Source organism: Salarias fasciatus, chromosome 16 (assembly GCF_902148845.1).
Source record: "Salarias fasciatus chromosome 16, fSalaFa1.1, whole genome shotgun sequence".
In the NCBI taxonomy this organism is placed as follows: domain Eukaryota; kingdom Metazoa; phylum Chordata; class Actinopteri; order Blenniiformes; family Blenniidae; genus Salarias; species Salarias fasciatus.
Genome location: NC_043760.1, coordinates 12,578,490 through 12,584,729, shown reverse-complemented (window position 1 = coordinate 12,584,729; position 6,240 = coordinate 12,578,490).

Genomic DNA, 6,240 nt, shown 5'->3' with positions numbered 1-6,240 from the left:
AAAAGACACTGCTGCTTCCTTCCTTCCCACTGTGTGACCAGACATGGCGGCTGACAAGGTGATACAAATGAAGCGCTGCCACGCATCCGTCGTACCGTCACAGGTAGAACCGCCTGTGTTGAGCTGCTGCCGATAATCACAATCATTAGGGGTCCCATTTAAACACCGATCGCGGAACCTGAGCAGAAACAACAAGTATGAGGAAGACGACCGGCTCTGAACACCTGCCCATTTCGCCGTATTTACAATACAGAGAAAATACATGTTTTTCACCTCCAAGATACAAATTAGTTCCAGCACATGGATGATTTCCTTGGCTTGGCTTTAAATTTTCTTGCAACAGCTGAAAATGTGTTGAAAGTTTTTTTTTTTTTTTTTTTTTTTTTTTTTGTAAGAATCTGCAATATGAAATATAAAAAAAAAATAAACACACATTTGTATGGACAGACTGACATTTCATAGCTAGATTTCCTGTGGTAATAAGCATGATAAACACTGCCAGAAATGTCCAAGTTTCTATTTGGGAAACTCTCAGAAGGGATATAGTTTATCTTCATGTGGATATGTCAGTATGAGAAAAGCAAGTTTCATGAGCCATGCTGTGACCAGCCACAAGGAGGCCACCAAGATTTTTGGAATTTTTACCTCCCAGCAGAAGTGAAGACCACATTTTGTTCATCCTGAACTGGATTTTTTTTTTTTTCAAAAGTGCTCCTATTGCCACATAACACGTGTGTAATTTCTTACAACAACACATTTTGCTTTAAATGTGACAAAATATATTGTGCATTTCACAATCTGTGCAAAACATAAAGTGCTTGCCATAAATTCACTGTATATAGCCTTAGACATGCTACGCAGCCACATGGGTACTTCCTCCTTGACATAATTAGAGCATAATACCTCCATCAGTGTGAGAGGCCGTCATTAAAGTCCCCCTGAAGTCTGTCTCTTGGTGTTTTACTAGCATTCTTCTATCCACATCAAGCATGCACTCAGACAAATGTGGTCTGAAACAACAGGGGAGGAGAAGGGCGACCACGGCACCATCTTTACAAGCTGACAAATGGATGCAGATACAGAGTCGTGTGGTGAGTCGTGGGATGTGCCTCCATCACGTTACTCAAGAAGTTTCACATGACTTCACGTTTTGAATGGTCTGAATGATCCCTCTTCCCATCACTTGTAATCAAAACCTCAAAATACAACTTGAACTCCTCCGCCTGGGGAAGGTTCTCCCTCCTCACATGGCAAGGGCATGGCATTTTTTTCCATGAGAGAACAATGCACTCTGATTATGAGGTCCTGATCTGCATCCCAACCACTTCACACTTGGTGGTAATTAGTTCTCTGGAGGCCATCGGGTTTTTTCACAAGAACAACATCATCTGCATAAAGCGGAGACGCCACCCTCCACGACCGCGGGTCAGATTTGCTCATTATGAAATATTGTGGCTTTGATCCAGAGGTTAATTGTGTTGCAAAAATCTATTAAGCTTTCTCATAAGTCTGGCTAAAAGTGCTTTCTTCATCTTGTGAAATACAAATGAAGAGAGTTAAACAAATCCTTTGTACTGGTTGCATATTTGACACAGGCGCCTGGTGCCAAAAATGTGTTCAATTTGAACAACTGTCTTTACATTTCCACATTTTAAATCTTACAAAAACACATCTACAATCACAAGAGGAACCACTCAAAAAAAAAAAACACTCTCTTTTGTGTGTAGAGCTTCAAAACAATCCCACCACTGCATGACACTGCATGTCATGTTCAAAGAAACTTGTTCGTCAACCACTTTTGAGTGAATCACACTCGCAGGTAGAACTCATGCCAATAGCCAACGGTTACGGCGATGCCACACCCTACTGCTCTGGGTTTTTGAGGCAAATGCATCTAGATTTCCCAGGATACAAAGCTCATTGAACTGGTGCAACTTGCTGCAGCATGTTTGTTGAAACGATAGAATATGATGATTGTTGGATCTGCAAACCGCTTTTCCCTCACCGCATGTTTCTGCAGATTTCTCACAGCTGGAGATTTGAATAAGAAAACCACTGGCTATAAAATATGATAAACTAACCCTATAGCCCTCAACTTCTTAAATAAAACAATATTATATGATTGCTGAATACTTTCAAAAAGGGGTGAATTCATGCAGAGGTAGGTCAAACACGTCTTACACTTGCATTTCCTGGCCTCTAGAGGGCAAATTGCCTTCATTTATTTGCAAGCATAGATGTGCAGATACAGTGCATTGGATGCAACTTTAGGTTCATTGAGAACAAATGCAACCCTAGATAAATGCCAAATGTTGCTACAACACAGACAAAGAAAGAAAGAACGTCTGTGACAGAACTGGGAAGCCTGGGAAAACAGAAGAATTCCGGAAAGCATTCAATAAGTTAACAAGATAGGAAAGAAAAAGAAGGGGAAAGGGAGGAATCGGGAAAAGTGGGGGGATATCGGGAAGGAAAGAGAAGGAAAGGAGTGGGACCGCTGGAAGAATGACAGGATGGGAGCGTCATGCTCTCCACTTCATCCCAGAGGGTGAAAGTGGGAGAAGTCAGAGTTCATGAGCTCGAAATGAAAGGTCGCACTTTTATGTGTGTGTCTCAGAGGGGAAGTTGTGACAGCGGGAGAGAAAGAGAGGCTTCAGAGATGGAAGAGGAAGGAAATTTGTTGGGGAAAGTGTGCATGGGCGCCCGAGTGTGTGTGTGTTTCGCACTTCCACTCGACTCTGACAGCTTTGAAGCTTATTGAGAGGGGAACCTATGGCAGAGGTGTTAGTCTGCAGTGTTGACATGGGAGATTCTGTCAGAGGCGCTCGTGACTACAGGCGTGGTGAAAACACTGAGGCGTAACAGTGAAGACCGTAGCTGTCATGATAATACAAGCACAGAAGTGGCTGATTTGACATTCTTAGCAGGGATGCGGTCCAGTCAAACTAGAGCAGTTATCAAAAATGTATAAGAGCAATCAGTTGGGATTTTTACACTGGCTTTAATTGCTGTAGTCAAGACCACCTAACTCAAATGACCGAGTCAAGACCAAGACCTTGAAGCTGTGGTCTTCCGTCCGGTCTCGAGTAACCTCTGGGACTCTGAGACCTCTTCCATAATAAACACATTGGAGACACTCAGGTTGGACGATTTCCATCATCTCATATCGATGCAAATGACACAGACCTCCAGGCATGTTGCTAGTAAACACCCCGTGTTTACGGAATTTCAAAATGTTGCACTGAAAAAGCATTTGTGTCACTGTCAATAAAAGATTTCCAGTGATAGCCACAAAGAGAAAGATTAAGCGAGGCCGGGCTGGCGAGCCGGGGCACAGATGAGCTCATTGTTGAAACAGGGATTTCCACATTTCCATGTCTCTGTGTGCCCTGTGCCATGACATGACCGAGCTCCAAAACAAGAGATGGGGAGGAAAAAGAGGGGCGTGTGTGCACACACACACATTGGAATGTCACTACTTTTGGCAGTAATTAGTGTTTCTGGTGTAGATTTAGTAATAGAGTTAAAAATGCTCACGTTTTCCTTTTTTGCTAAAGACAGCAAAATAACCACAACAAAACATATTCCACTTTGGAGGAAAACATAGTTGTTATTGTCCATCTACTCACACATGTGCAGAAGAACTATTTCCTACAGCTATGGCACTGAGTGTTTTCAAGAAGTTCCACCTTGGGAGCCCTTTTCAAAAAGTTGCCAACAGGTCCCCAAAGCGCAAGTTTTCCATTTTCACCTGAAAACGATGCCGTGCAAATGGGGTCAAAGTATGGCAAGAAAGCAAATCAACAAGATCCTAGAACAACAGCATCACATAAAATCAATACAAATCTATAAAGGTGGGACTTCAGAAGTGATTAAAAAGTGGTGACTGATCCTACGAGTCTTCCAAAGTCGAGAGGAAATGACAGGAATACCTTTTGCTTGGACTTTGAACCAGCAAACACGTCCCATCTTAGGGTTGAAAGAGTGATCAATGAGATTCTGCAGAGTCACTGGAGTGAAACTACAATCAGGTGATGTAGTCTGTTAAAGCAGGTGAGGCTGCGGAGCTGCTGGTCGTGTTTACTGAAGGAGAAGCTGCTCATTATTTCTCAACTCTCCGACAGCAGCGCTAAAGATGTCTGACTGTTGTAACTTAAGAATTAAGCCGTGCCCATAATAAGTGGGAAGCTTTCAAAGCAATACATAAACATGTATGGAAAAAATGGATCAGCTGAAGCTAAAGCTACTGAAATGAAGTCTACTATTTCACTAAACTCCTGTTTACTGGAAGGCGCGTGCCTCATTATTTCTGGACTCAGTCTTTCTGAAACACTAAAGAGAACTGAATATTAGCAGCATTAACGTTTGATCATGTGATACATATGATGCTGAAGCAGATATACACTTTGCAGCAACCAATTATGTAGTAATGACCAATGCTGTAATAGCTTGGTGACTGCAATTATTACATTTTGCAAAGATTTTTCTTGTATTTTTTTTTTCAAATGTATATTCTGAAGAACTTATTACACTATTTGCAAAATGTAATTCAAACAAACATCGTCACACTACTGGCAAGATTCTGTGTCATTTCAGTTTAAAAAGCCTGAAATTATTCTGTTGTTAGCCATTACTATATCACCGGTTGGAGTTATGATACATTCCAAAGAGTGAGCAGCACAAGCAGTCTAAAATCTCTGTGACTGTTGTTATTGATCCACTCATACGTTTACAGGAAAACTCTTGACTGCAACTGAAGTGTAAACGTGGAATGCTGCACAGTTCAGAAAAAAACTGACTTTTCTCAAAGAGTTCACTTTAGACAGTATTGCATTGTTGAAGCTGTTTCCAAAAAGTGCCATTTTCAGATGTTTGAGCACCGTTGTCATTTAAATGATGTCTGCATTAACATTGCAGCTTCCTTTTACAAAAGCCGTCCGAAATTTCTAGTAGCTTTTTAGTTGTTTATTCTCATTGTCTAAAAAAAAAAACATTGTTTCAAGAAGTGTTGATTTAAAGGTTTCAGGGCATCTTCCTTCCACTAAGTCAGTGATCAGAAGCCCAGGAGCCATAAAACCTTCAGAAGATGTACTATAAATAAATATTTTCAAAAACTCAAAAATGCTCTTATCTCCTGGGTCTAGACAGTCGAAGAAGGCAAAACTGTTCATTTTCAGGAATAGAAAAAAAAAGTAAAGGAAAAGGGGTTAGGAGCAATGGAAGGAGAAAAAAGAATCAGTTATCAAAGAAAAGTCTAAAAGAAAAAAAATAAGCTGAAATTTAAAAAAAACCAAGAAACTCAGAAAATAGGAAACAAAAACAGAAAAAACTAAACATGAATAAAGAAGAAAATGAAGGCAAATAAGCAAATAACACAGCAAAAACTTCAGCAATGAGGAAACAGGCTATAAATAGCAAAAGCTAAAACACTCAATATCCACATAAAGAGGATAAATCTAAAAAAAAAAAAAATCACTGTGAAATCTAAAAATATGATACATTCTATCTAAACTGGACCAACATGAATACAACCTCAGTGTAATAACAATTTTCTTTTGTGTTTTTTTCTTTCATTATTTCTTTATTTCAAATAATTATCATGTTTTGTGGTTCTTGACATATTTGGTGTAAAATCATGATAAGAACTCTTTTGGTCATGAAGCTTCAGATCCCTGGAATAATGAATCAGTCGTTATTATACTGATGCACACAGAGTCTGACAGCATTAATGTGATTACAACAATTCACCTCTGTGCACAATATGAATTCAGGCCTGCAGGAGAGACGAGTTACTTTTTTATCCTCAGTAACTTTAATGGAGTATTTTTTTGCATTCTAGTCTCTCACACATGGAGAACAGACAGCCTTCAGTCTGTCAGTGGAAAATTGGAGAAAAGGTAAGAAACATGACCCGAGCTGATCCGTGTGATCTGTCCCTCCATTGTTTTGGTCGCGCACGCGCATGGTGTGTCCCTGTCACTGTGCAACAGTTGAATACAATTTGGCAACAATACAAAACAATGCGCAGCAGCGGGCGCAGTAAACAACAGGAGCCCCTGATACTTATTCTGCAAACGCAGCCAGGCATGATCGGAGCGGACACACACACGCACACACACGCACGCACACACGCGGATCGGCCTGTGTGGTTTTCATAGCAACCTGGCCCCTCCCTTCACTTGCAGGAGGGGAGGTGTTTTGAAAGTTCACGGCGTGTTTGTGCGTGCGTAAATGGAGAGA